Below are 14,108 nucleotides of genomic sequence, written 5' to 3'. Positions count from 1 at the left end.
TGCTTGAGGTGTAATTATGTTTGGGGTTCCTGGGTCATTTAAAGGAAAGACTAAGAAGGACCATTTTGGGGTGGGCCTCCCCTTAATGCAGGATAAAATTATCTCTGGAAAAAATTGGATTAGTTCATCCCTGGCTGGTGTGGCTCAGTGGATTGAGTGCCGGCCTGAGAACCAAAAGGTTGCTGGATCGATTCACAGTCAGGGCACATGCCTGGGTTGTGGGCCAGGTACCCAGTAGGGGGCACATGAGAGGCAACCACACATTGATGTCTTTCTTCCTCCCTTCCTCTCTCTCTAAAAATAAATAAATAATCTTTCAAAAAAATCAGATTAGTTTTAAGAAGTAGCAGTTTCTTTCTCAAAAGACACTAATTGTGAAAGTGTTTCCCAAAATGAGTTCTGGGGTTTCTGGAAGAGGCGTGGATGCTTCTGCCACGTTTACCATCACCACCAGCTGAGGGACCTGTGGGGAAGGAAACGGAAGGGCCATTATTCACCAGAAGCCTGTTTATTGGGGGGGGGGGGTGTTAACGCCATCACAAAGGCAACCGTGCACTCCTCTTGATCATCTGATAGCCTAAATCAGTCCCCTGTTAGAAAGTGTCTTAGGTAGGAAAAACTTGGACCACGACTGTCCTATGTCCCCTAGACAGAGGACAGCCCTTGTGGGGCTGCTTTGTGGATAGGAGGAGCTTTGTAAACAGCTCAGGGCTCAGCAGGAGGAAACTGCAGGGAAGTGCAATGGTGTAATAAAGACTGCAAGTTGAAGGGTGAGGCCCCACTGTGCGCCGCCCCCACCCCACCCCAGGGAGAGGGAAGCCACATTACTAAACCTACCGGACCTATCTCCTTGAGGATCTTTTTTGAGGTTGGTCGCTGTCTTGCAGAAAAGGGGCAGGAAACATGCCCCCCATGATGTCTGGGCTATGTGACTGGTGCAGAGGGCTGCAGGGGTGGGCATGAGGAACAGGAAGTGGAGGAAGGTGCCTCCCTCCTCTGCAGCATTGCTATTAGGATGACATGGTTGCAATGCTCTGTCCAGGAGAATTTGGGAGAACAGATGGTGATTCTTGTAGAAGATGGGAAGGAACACTCAGTCACTGAAACAACCACTGAGGAAAGCATTTTCCTTATTTACTGAGGCACAGGACCCCAACCAAACCTTTCTCTGTATCTGTGACAAGTGCAGACTAGCAGCCGAAAACTACCGTTGCGCAGTAGCAGGAGTGTGCTGTTGGAAGACAAACTGCCGTGTGCAAGGGCTGGGCCGGGCGCAGGGCAGCCTCTCAGGCAGAGGGTTGCTAGGTAAGCTGTCTGTGTGGCCTGTCGCTTAAACAATCATGGGCAATGACAGCCAGCCCTTCACCATCCTTCAAATACTGGCCAATCCCTGGTTTCTTTATGAAAGTTCTGTCTTCCACAGATGTATGGTCACTTAAAAGACAAAGCAAAACAAAATAACAGCAACAATCCCTCAGCCTGGTTCTATTTCATACCAACAGTTTTTTTTTTTTTAAATCCTCACCTGAGGATATGTTTATTGATTTTAGAGAGAGGAAGGGTGGGGTGAGAGAGAGAGAGGGAGAGAGAGAGATGTGAGAGAGAAACATCGATCAGTTGCCTCCTGTAAACGCCCTGGGCAGGGATCAAACCTGCAACCTGGGTATGTGCCTGACCAGGAACTGAACCCACAACCTTTCCGTGTACGGGACAATGCTTCAACCAACTGAGCCACCTGGCCAGGGCCATACCCACAGTTTTAGGTGACAGCCCCAAACATGAGTAAAATTAAGGTTTTCGGTAAAATTATGAAACACTCATAGTATAGGTATATATAATTTTTCATCAAAGATAACTTCAAAGTGCTTAATAAAACTGCCCAATGCCTACAGGAAAACAGCATGCTGAGTAACGGGTAGCTGCATTTTAATATCTCACTATGATTTTTTCAGAAATGGGATTTATTGGGAGGACAACTGTATTTTGCTTTGGCCTTTATTTCATTTTGGTTTTACTGAGGCGTAAATGACATAACGTTGTATCAGTGTCAGGTGCATAACGTAATGACTCAACCTTCGTAGAAACTCAAAGGTGGTCACCACAGCAAGGCCGGGTAACGTCCGCCTCCGTGCGTTGTCGGTAGAAAAGTTTTTCTTGTGATGAGAACTTTCAAGATCTACCCTCCTAGCTACTCTCAAATGCGCAATACAGTATTATCAATTATAGTTATTATGCTGTCCATTATACCCCCATGATTTATTCATTGTGTATTTGGAAACTTGTACCTCTTGATCCCTTCGCCCATTTTGCCCGCCCCACCCGGGTCTTCGAATCTGCGCGCTGCACAGTCAGGGTTTTAAGCGATGAGCCGTCTAGGTGGGACATGCTGGAGAGACGCGCTGGAGGGGGGCCGCCTTCCTCCGCTCACGCAGGCAGCACACGCACCCTGCAGGGCACAAGTATGCGCTGGTGCACACTGCAGGGGTTCCAGCTCCGTCTGCTGTGGACTCCAGAAAACCAAATAAGCTCCCAGATGGTTCTGAGGAGTGAGATGACGACCCTGGGGGTGACTAAGGCCCGTGACGGTTTCTATGATGAGGTGGGTCCTGTGAGGGCCTCACACTCAGGACTTGGCGTACTTCAGTGGACCGTATCTGTGGACAGGTCCCTCTGAATCGCAATAATGGGTGGCGTCAGTCCTGGAGTGTAAGTTATCCTGCTGTGCAGCTGGCTTCGAGGGTCTCTGTGCTGCCCCCAGGGCTGGAGGTGAGGCTCCGCAGCAGCATGTTACCGTGGGTATTAACTGCAAAACCAAATCTGTGGGCAGCAAAGAGCTGCGCCACTGGCCCTGCTGGTTATGTAGAAGTCCACAGAACCATTTTTGGTAGAGGCAGTCTATGAAAAGTAGCTAAAAATAAAGGCCACCATTTGCGGACCCTCCACCAGGTGCTTTACAAACAGGATACTCTTTCTCACCCTAATGATGCTGCAAGGTGTTTTCACCTGTTTACAGATGAGGCCACTGAGGCTCACATTGGTAAAAATAGTGGCCTGAGAAGCCCAAGCTAGTTAAGAGGCTGAACTGGACCCCAAATCTGGGTCTGCCTGACTCCAAGGCTGGCATTCTTTGCCCTGCCACGTGGCCCATCAGCCCCTGGTGACTACCAGGGTGGGCCTCTTTCCAACCCCTTTCCCAGGCCAGGTGCTCTTGCCCTGCATGGGTGGAGACCTGGCCCACTCTCCCCGGAAGGGAGATGGGCATGGATTCCTGTCGGTGTGGGAAGGCACTGGAGTCTGGGCCCCATGCAGGCATGTCCTGGGGCTCCCATGGGTGGCCCTGAGGCAGCCAGGCCCCAGCGCTGCTCACATCACAGGCAGCCACAAAAAAGGTGGGTCACAAAAGGTAGGGACACAACTAATTCCTTATATGTAATGATCCTAGATCAGAAACCCAATCAAACCGCTCCCCTCCACCTATATCAGCCCACATGAACTCTACGTGAATGATTTGGTTTTCTGCTGTTGCTTTCTTGGCGTGCACTTTAATGAACCTCCTTGAATCCTCAAATTGTGCTTTCTTTATGGCTTGGAGACCTCATCCCATCCACTGCCTCTGGAAAGATGAGCAGTCACCACATTGTAAATACTGGTTCTCTCTGGGTGGTGGGAGTCATTCAGGGAATGTTTACTGAACCACGGTGCTGCCTTTGAGGATACAAGACGATCTAGTAGCTTCCCCAAGATACTGGAAGTCCATCCAGTGGGCCACACAGTTACTAGCAAATACTCTCTCTGGGAGCAAATAACTGGTCTGGGGACTCAGGGAAGGAAGGGATAGAAATGGGGAGAGTGCAGATGGAGGAGGGTCCAGATGGACAGCGTCGCACAGGGAGAGGCTGGCCAAGGGCTGTGGAAGGGGGAAGGAAGTCTGCCTTCGATACAGACCATGTTGAGCAATGTTGCAATATTCTAAGAGCATTAGGAAGTCACTGAAGACCAGATTTGCTCCTTTTTTTCTTTTATGCATATCTATATTTTTTCATGAGCATGTAAGATTTTACAATTAAAGACATCTTTTTAAAGTATATTTTACTGATTATGCTATTACAGTTGTCCCAATTTTTCCCCCTTTGCCCCCCTCCCCCTCCCCCCTATTCCCTTAGGCAATCCCCCTCACTGTCCGTGTCCATGGGTCATGGGTATAAGTTCTTTGGTTCCAGGGGTGTCCAGCCTTTTGGTGTCTCTGGGCTCTACTGGAAGAGGAAGTTGTCTTGGGCCACATATTAAATACATTGTGGGACAGTGAGGAGAGGGGATTACAGGAACTACTATAAGGGACACATGGACAAAATCACCGGGGAGGGTGGAGGTGGGGGAGGGAGGGGGGTTTGGCTGGGGTGGGGTGGAGGGATGGGGAGAAAAGGCACACAACTGTAATTGAATAACAATAAAAAATTAAAAAACAAAAAAACAAAAAAATAAATACATTGTGACATGTAATCACAAAAAAAAATCTCAATGTTTTATGTGCATTTACAATTTTGTGCTGGGGCACATTCGCAGCCATCCTGAGCTGCATGTGGCCCACGGGCCACATGTTGGACACCCCTGCTACTCCATTTCCTACACTGTACAGGACATGCCCAGGCTATTCTGTAACTACCTACTTGTACTTCTTAATCCCCTCTCCGCTTCATCCATTCCCCCACACCCCCTCTAATCTGGCCACCATCAAAACCCTCTTTGTATCCATGATTCTGTCCCTGTTTTTCTTGTTTGCTTAGTTTGTTTTTAAGATTTTATTTATTTATACTTAGAGAGAGGAGAAGAGAGGGAGAGAAACATCAATGTGCTAGAGATACAGGATTGGTTGCCTCTTGCATGCCTCCAACTGGGCACCTGGCCCACAGCCCAGGCATGTGCCCTGCCTGGGAATCAAACTAGAGACCTCTTGGTTCATAGGCTGGCACTCAGTCCACTTAGGCACACCAGCCAGGGCTGTTTTTAGATTCAGTGGTTGATAGATATGTATTTATTGCCATTTTATTGTTCATAGTTTTGACCTTCGTTTTTTTTTTACTTTAAAAAATATATATTTTATTAATTATGCTATTACAGTTGTTCCATTCCCCCCTTTAATTCCCCTCCACCCTGCACACCTCTCTCACCCACATTACCCCCCTTTAGTTCATGTCCATGGGTCGTACATATAAGTTCTTTGGCTTCTACATTTTCTATACTATTTTTAACCTCCCCCTGTCTATTTTCTACCTACCATTTATGCTACTTATTCTCTGTGCCTTTCCCCCTTTCTCCCTCTCCCACTCCCCCACTGGTAACCCTGCATGTGATCTCCATTTCTGTGATTCCGTTCCTGTTCTAGTTGTTTGCTTAATTTATTTTTGTTTTCTTTTTAGGTTCAGTTGTTAATAATTGTGAGTTTGTTGTCATTTTTACTGTTCATATTTTTTATCTTCTTTTTCTTAGATAAGTCCTTTTAACATTTCATATCATAATGGTTTGGTGATGATGAACTCCTTTAGTTTTTTCTCTTTTTAAAAAGATTTTATTTATTTATTTATTTAGATGGAGGGGAAGGGAGAGAAGGAGAAAGAGAGGGAGAGAAACATCAATGTGTGGTTGCCTCTTATGTGCTCCCTACTGGGGACCTGGCCCACAACCCAGGCATATGCCCTGATTGGGAATCAAATTGGCAACCTTTTGGTTTGCAGGCCAGCACTCAATACACTGAGCCACACCAGCCAGGGCTCCTTTAGTTTTTTCTTGTCTGGGAAGCACTTTATCTGTCCTTCGATTCTAAATGATAACTTTGCTGGGTAGAGAAATCTTGGCTGTAGGTCCCTGCTTTTCATGACTTTGAATATTTCTTGTCAATCCCTTCTTGTCTGCAAAGTTTCTTTTGAAAAATTAGCTCACAGTCTTATGGGAATTCCCCTGTGGGTAACTAACTGCTTTTCTCTTACTGCTTTTAAGATTCTCAGTTTATCTTTGACCTTTGGCATTTTAATATGATGTGTTCAAGTCCATTGTAAAGAGTAGGCCTCTTCGTATCCATCTTGTTTTGGACTCTCTGTGCTTCCTGGACTTGCCTGTTTATTTCCTTCACCAAATTAGGGAAGTTTTCTTTCATTATTTTTTTCAAATAGATTTTCAATTTCTTGCTCTTTATCTTTTCCTTCTGGTACCCCTATGATGCAAATGCTGGAATGCTTTAAGTTGTCCCAGAGGCTGACTATACTCATTTTTTTGGATTCTTTTTTCTTCTTGTTTTTCTGATTGGTTGTTTTTTATTTCCTTATGTTCCAAATCATTGATTTGATTCTCAGCTTCATCCATTGTATTGTTATTTCCCTGAAAGTTGTTCTTTATTTCAATTAATGTATCCTTCATTTCTGACTGGGTCTTTTTTATGCTGCTGAGGTCCTCACTAAGTCCCTTGAGCATCTTTATAACCAGTGTTTTGAACTCTGCATCTGATAGATAGCTTGTCTCCATTTTGTTTAGCTCTTTTCTGGAGTTTTGATCTGTTCTTTCATTTGGGCCATGTTTCTTTGTCTCCTCATTTTGGCAGGCTCCCTGTGTTTGTTTCTATGTGTTAGGTAGAGCTGCTATGACTTCCTGTCTTGGTAACATGGCCTAATGTAGTAGGTGTCCTGTAGGGTCTGGTGGAACAGCCTCCCCTATCACCCAAGAAGGGTATTTGCAGTACGCCCTTCCTGTGGGCTGAGTACTCCCTTGTCTTATAGTTTAGACTTCATTGCTGTTGGCAGGTCAATGGGAAGGATTTACCCAGGTCAGTCAGCTGCAAAGACAGACTGTGACCACTGACCACAAACCTCTGCCCTCCGTGGAGGATCAGGGTGGTGGTGCTGCAGTGTGGTCTGCAGCTGTCTACTGGGTGCACAGGCTCTGGGGTTCCCCAGGCGGTGCAGGCCAAGGTCAGCACCCACCTGTGTTCTGTCCCAGGCCACCCTGAATGAGCTATAAAGCAATCTGAGGTGGCTGCTACTTGTTCTGCGGTTGGAGGTTCCCAGGTGAAGCCAAGCTGAGGATCTAGGCTGGCTGCTGCTAGTGCCAGGCCTGGGGCCACTTAGCAAGAGCTGGGGGCTAACTGAGGCTGGATGTTACTTGTTTGATAGGATTTAGGAAGTTGTGAAGCATGAGCCAAGACCAGCCATTCATATGGAAAAAGTCATAGTTAAAAGTTTGGGTGGGCCTGTAAGTCTCAGGGAATCTCCGAGGTGGGGCAAATAGTGTTAGCCAGGTTGATGGAGTCTTAGATGTGGCACTTACCTGCTGGCTCTGTGGCTCTGTGGTTCTGGGGGGGGGGGGGAGGGCTTAGAAAAGGAACAGTGGCCTCTGCCTGCCTTTCTGTCTGGGGGAAAGCTATCCTCAAGCTCCTGCTTTGATGCCAGCACCTTCAGTTCCTCCCTGTATGCCATGGTGCCTTTCAGCTGCTTTCCAGGTGCTGGAGCTCAGAGGGAGTGAGTCTGAGTAAGTCCATGTGTGGGTTCTTTAAGAGGAACTGCTTGGGACTCAATCCCTGCTGCTTTTTGCAGCCAGAAGTTATGGGGGCTTATCTTCCTGGCACTGGAACCCTGGGCTTGGGGGCTGGTATGGGGCTGGGACTCCTTGCTCGTGAGATATCCCTCTCAAATTTTTATCCATCACACGTGGATGTGGGACTGGCCTGTTCTGTGTCTCTGCCCCTCCTACCAGTCTGGATGGATGTGATTTCTTCAATTCCATAGCTGTCAGACTTTCATTCAACTCGATTTTGACAGTTATGAGTGATGGTTGTTCTATATTTTAGTTGTAATTTTGATGTGGCTGTGTGAGGAGGCGAGCTGTGTTTACCTATGCTGCCATCTTGACCTGAAGTAAGACATATTTTATTAAACAATTATAATCCTATTTTGGAATAGTTCAACCATGTTGTATTGCCTATAAAAATTGTTTATTAAAAAGTGCAAGGAGGAGGTGTGGATCATAGATAAAACAGAACTGTCTGTGAGACAGTAATTGTTGAAGCTGGGCACAGAATGATTCATTATATTAATCTTTAAACAGCTTTGACATTCTCCAGTTTAAAAAGATCAACGATTTTAGGAAGATATTTTGCTTGCAAATGTACCATTTAAAATAATTCAAAATGAACATCACCACACCTTTCTTAACTATCCTTTAATGTAAACTACAATTCTCACTTATCAACAACATACTGCTTGATACCTTGGTGAACTAATTGGCTTTTACATGCACAATAAGTAATATATCTTCCCATCAAGTAATCCAAACTAGTAATCCTATTTGTTTATGCACATAAATCAGAAGGCAATCTGAATCATTGAAAAAAAATGTCACATAGGAAGCATTTTTAGTTTGAATCAAGATGATACAGTGACTCATACTGTGTGATTCACAAGGTAGGGGAAGTGATTCTGGTGTTATGTGTAGACTTTGCAAATGATAATCTGCGTGTCTCAGAGTGAATCTCCTTATATACAGTCAGACGTCGATGACCAGAGCTTAAATTGCCGCACGGGACTTCAGACTGCCCAGACGCACAGGAGGAGCCTCTCCCAAGCACGGAAAAGGATACCTCGGCTCGTGGACATGACCTGCCTGATCCAGAACAGGGGTGTCCTGGCACTGGACTTGAATCTCTAAACCCAATTCCTGTCGCCCTGCCTCAAGTCCACAAGGCGCATGTATGGGGAGAGAGCACATTGGGCACACCTGGCAACCTGGGTGTCCAGGCTGCTGGATACATTCTCACTGAAAGATAATCAGCTGGCGTTGTTTTGTTTTTAACTGTGGTAAAAGACACATAATGTTAAATTTGCCATCCTATCCATTTTTAAGTATACCATTTAATAGTGTTAAGTATTAAATTATTGTGTTAAGTTAAACAGTGTTAAGTTATTTACACTGTTGTATAAACAACCTTAAAATCATTTTCATCTTGCAAAGCTGAAACTCCACTAAACAACTCCCTATTTTCTCCTCCTCCCAGGTCCTGGCAACCACCATTCTGCCTTCTGTTTCAATGAATATGAGTCCTCTAGGTGCCCCATATAAGTGGAATTGTGCAGCATCTGTCTTTTTGTAACTGGGTTATTTCACTCAGCTAATTCATCCATGCTGTAGCATGCATCAGAGTTTCATTCCTTTTTAAGGCCGAATAATATTCTATTGTATGTGTATCCCATTTTGTTTATCCATTGATCATCCCTGGACATTTGGGTTGCTTGCACTTCTTGGCTATTGTGAATGTTTTTTTAAACTTTCCTTTTCACCTGTTAACGCAAACAAGGTGGTTGGTTTATTACTCCTCTCCAAAGTTTGACCAATTACATTCTTCAAATGGAAGAATTCTGCAGGCCAAGTACACTCTCTCGAAAGGAAAGTTCGGGCATAGTGATTAAGAGCCACACTAGAATTAGCCCAGGTTTCAACCTGGGCTCTACCATTCACCATGTGACTGACCCAGGGGGAGCCCCTGGATTACTCCTAGTGCCGGCGTCCCTATGTGAAAAGTGAGGCCACCGCCTGGCTCACTGGGTTGCGGAGAATTTAAACAAGACAGTGCAGTATGAAAAGCATTTGTTCGGCAGTGTACCTAGCAAGAGTGCATTCTCATTACTTACATCTGGCCTCTCACAGGGTCTGAATCCAACACTCAACACTCAGAACCTTGAGTCCTAAAATCGTGTGCTCAGCCTGAATTCTGAACACCATTGCTCAATTGCTCTGCTTGGGGAGTGGCGGTGAAGTGGACATTTCTCAATGCAAACTTCCTTTTCTGTGGACAGAGATGGGGAAACACAATAGGCACTTGCCACCTGGTGGCAATGTATATAAATGTTCAATGGAAATTTAAAATTTCATACCCAAAGTCTCAACACTATAGCCTTATTCTAGAATCTCAAATGAATTTACTTGCAAATTTCTAAATAGTAGCTTCCAATGGTGATTCTCAGCCACAGCTGAGTATCAAAATCATCTGTTGCAGGTTTAAAAATATATAGATTTCAGCAACAGACTATGGAATCCCACAGATGGGATGAGGGCATCTGTGTGAAGAGCAAACTGCAATAAAAATGAAAACAGAGCACAACTGTGCCACCTCATCAGGGACGGTGGCAAATGCAACAGTCGTCTACTCTGGAAGAAGGTGGCCAAGGAGACAGAGTACAATTTCAGTGTGTTTCTGCTTTATGTGGGAATTAAAACATAATAGAAGGGCTCTAAAGGTGAACTGAGAAAAAAAAATAAGGCTAGGTCCTGGTTGGTGTGTCTCAGCTGGTTGGAGCGTCGTCCCGTACACCACAAGCTTGCAGGTTCGATCCCTGGTCAGGGCACACACCTAGGTTGTGGGTTTGATCCCGAGTTAGGGTGAAAATGGGAGGCAACTGATTGATGTTTCTCTCTTCTATGGATATTTCTCTCCCTCTCTCTATTCCTCCCTTTGTTACAGAAACAACCCCACTCCCCCGGCGTCTGTTTTACTATGGTTCTTCTTTGCCTTCTGCCATGTTAGGAACGGTGGCTCTCAATGCCAGAGTTTGGTAAAAAGGAAAGGAAATATTTATTCAAAACTTACACAGGTTTAGAGTAATGGTGGAATGTCGCCGTTATATCCCAAAGTCCCTTTAAGACACCTACCAACACACACACACAGTCCTGCCTTCCCCTCTTTGCCCATTCAGGCCAGTCAGGGGTACCATATCTCAGGAAAAGAAAATAGACGTCTGTAGCTTGGCTAGGCTCCTGTTCTGAATCCAAAACCCCATCCTCATGGTGGGCGGGTGGGAGTCCTTCTGCATACTTTCAAACTGCTAAGAGAGAGCTCTGCATGGCTGCTACATTTTGCTTCCCTGCTCCCTAATCCATGTGGTCAAGAGACCCTCTCTCCTCTTCCCAAAACTGCGTGGTTAAACCCCAGCATGGCTGCCACACCTGGGCTTTAATCCTGGTGCAGATCTTCCTCCAGAACCCCATTTCTGACTCCTCCCACAATCGGCTACACGCACTCCCGTATTCTCTGCCTTTCTTGGCTGGACAGGTGTGGCCCCGAGGTGTGGAGTGAACCACCTCCAAGCTCTTGTGCAGGCGCTGTAACCGGTGGGTCGGTGGGTTGCGGGGGAGCTGCCTCCTGGCTACATCACGGGTCAAAGTCCCGCATGTCTCCCTGGCTCTGCACAGGCTGTGAATGAAGCTAGACTGCTGTTGTTAATATACAAAATAACTCTCAATCCCTGCTGCTGCTGCTTTTCCCAGCCCCCAAGCTGGGCTTGTTCCCCTCTCTAATATCAATAGGCCTGTCCTTGGGTGAGGATAAAAAAAAATTAAGATCAGGTCTGGTTATGTTCAATCATGGTTTGTTGATACATTTCATTAACAAGGATTACAAGTGAAATTTTGACCCTCTTTGCTATAGCTGTTACCACAGAAAGGTGTTTGTTTTTATGAAGGGAAGTGATTCTCAAAACTAATTAAATCAAGCAAGACAAGGTTTTCTTGAAGTAATGCTTATTTAAAGGTACACTTCAGAGTAAACCATCTTCGGGAAGGCATGCAGCCTATACTGGCTACTGCGACACGTCCAGAAATTTTATACAATCTTTCCGATATAATATAAATTACTAAAGCTCTACAGATAGGCACCTGTATTACATACAGCCCTCAAATATTTTCAAAAGTTAAAATGATGTATTTGTCAATATTTAAAATTTTAAAGCCCGCTGACAAATAACTGAATGTGTAAGAACTTGACAAAATGAGATGCTTGTCTCAACTGTCTGTTGCTAGCATATTCACTAACATACAACTTAAGATTCTAAACGACATGATCCAGCCACAGTTCAGGGGCCTCGGGATGAGAGTTGTACTAGGCTATAAATCCCCCTTTCCACAGGGAAAGGCAGATTCCAAGATGGCAACTGCTGTGTCATCATTTTTCACGCTATGGGCTGGATCAGAAATCCTTTAGAAAACACCCTAGATGTGCCGCTCATTCCCCCCCCCGCAGTTTGCTCTCTTTCCATTAGATGGCAGTAACACACCATTGCTCTACCTATAAGGTCGGAAATTAAGAAGGCTAAATTAGGGTCCAAGTTTCTCTAAGTCCAAGTTAATGGGGTTATAAAAATTTGAGAGGAGAATGAAGAAAAGTGATTCTAAAGAGATCATAGGGCCAAAATTGCGCTGGTTAAGGAAAATAAGAGACAACTAATGAATAAAAGACATCTATGGGAAAGGTATTAAAGAAATTCTGCTAAATATTAAAAGGATGCAGAGGAGAAAGGAAATGAAATCTAGACATCTTGGTCCCCACTTCAGGCTGAAGGAAAAATGAGGCATTAACCTTTGACTTAAAAGAGAACAGTTTAGTAGAATAGAAAGGCTACCCTCATTTAAAAAAATTTTATTTACAAGGCCTGTCCAGAAAAAGTCCAGCCTTGTTAATATAATGAGAATGGTTTGCACAACATTGGCATTGATGTGACCTGGCAGCCAAAGAGAGTGGACCAGAATGCGCGTGCATGAACAACGATGACTTCACTGTACTAGTCAGTGGGGGTGGTAGACGTGGTTGAGTGAGCATGCGTACTGTGTGGCCGTTGTATTCAAAATGTTTGAGTGAGTAGAGCAATGATTCTGCATCACATTTTGCATTAAGCTTCAACATTCCTCCGTGGAAACTATTTGGATGATTCAGAGGGCCGCAGCTATGGGCAACTGGTGACTGGCAGCTTGATCACAACAATTCTCCTGCTCGTGCATCACATGTCTTGTGCAGTTTTTTTGGTGAAACATAAAATCATCCAGGTGACTTAGCCCCCCTACAGCACCCTGCAACTTCTGATCTTTCCCCAAACTAAAATCACCTTTGAAAGGGGAGAGATTTCAGACCATCAATGAGATTCAGGAAAATATGACGGGGCCGCTAATGGTGATTGGGAGAACTGTGTGAGGTCCCAAGGTGCCTACTTTGAAGGGGACTGAGGTGTCATTGTCCTATGTATAGTGTTTCTTGTATCTTCTTCAATAAGTGTCTCTCTACTTTTCATATTACATGGCTGGATACCTTCTGGACAGGCCTCGTACTATTATATTTTGTTAAGAGAGGGGAAAAGAGAGGGAGAGAAACATTGCTGTGTGAGAGAAACATTGATTGGTTGCCTCTTGCACGGGACCCAACTGGGGGTGGGAGGGCGAGGAGACTGGGCCTGCAACCCAGGTATGTGGCCCAACCTGGAATCAAACTGGCAACCCTTCGCTGTGCGGGATGACACCTAACCCACTGAGCCACACCAGTCAGGGCAAGGCTACCCTCATTCGAAAAGCAACTGATTAGTACTATTTTCTCACCTGTGCCAAAATTTTCTGGCTGTCTCCAGAGATTATCTGTTCACCTCCCCGTTCTGTGGCAGATGCCAATAATGGTTAACAGCTCAGCAAAATATGGAGACTTTAAACAGCAAAAAATGAAGGCTCTTTTTATAGGTGCTTCTTAAGAAAGTAGTTTGAATAACTTCAGAGGACACATCCGTCCCTCATTGAGAGTAGGCATATCCATATTTCCCTTTGTACACATATTAACATTTCCCCATTATTTTATTCCGACTCATTTAAATACACACAGCTCCAAAGGTTGAAATGCGACCTGATGGAAATAGCTATGACAGCAAAGTAAATAGAAAAGTCCTTTTACCCTCTACTCTTATAGGCCTGAAACAAAGCAACTAAGTAAACTCATCTAATATTAACATTAACCCGGAGAAGGGAATTATTTTTTAAAAAGGGGTGTGATAGCCCTGGCCAGGTGCCTCAGTTGGTAGGAGTGTCGTTTCCCGTACACAGGGAATATAGGTTCCCTATAGGAACCGTAGGTGGCAGGTTTGATCCCGGGTCAGGGCACATGCCTGGGTTGCAGATTCCATTCCAGATCAGGGTGTGATTGGGAGGCAACTGATGAATGTTTCTCTCATATAGATGTTCCCCTCTCCCCCTTCCTCTCTAAAATGACTAAACATATCCTCAGGTGAAGATTAAAAAAAAAAAAAAGTGTGATAAAGGAC

The sequence above is a fragment of the Desmodus rotundus genome, chromosome 12 (genome assembly GCF_022682495.2).
Source record: "Desmodus rotundus isolate HL8 chromosome 12, HLdesRot8A.1, whole genome shotgun sequence".
In the NCBI taxonomy this organism is placed as follows: domain Eukaryota; kingdom Metazoa; phylum Chordata; class Mammalia; order Chiroptera; family Phyllostomidae; genus Desmodus; species Desmodus rotundus.
This window is presented reverse-complemented; position numbering follows the sequence as displayed.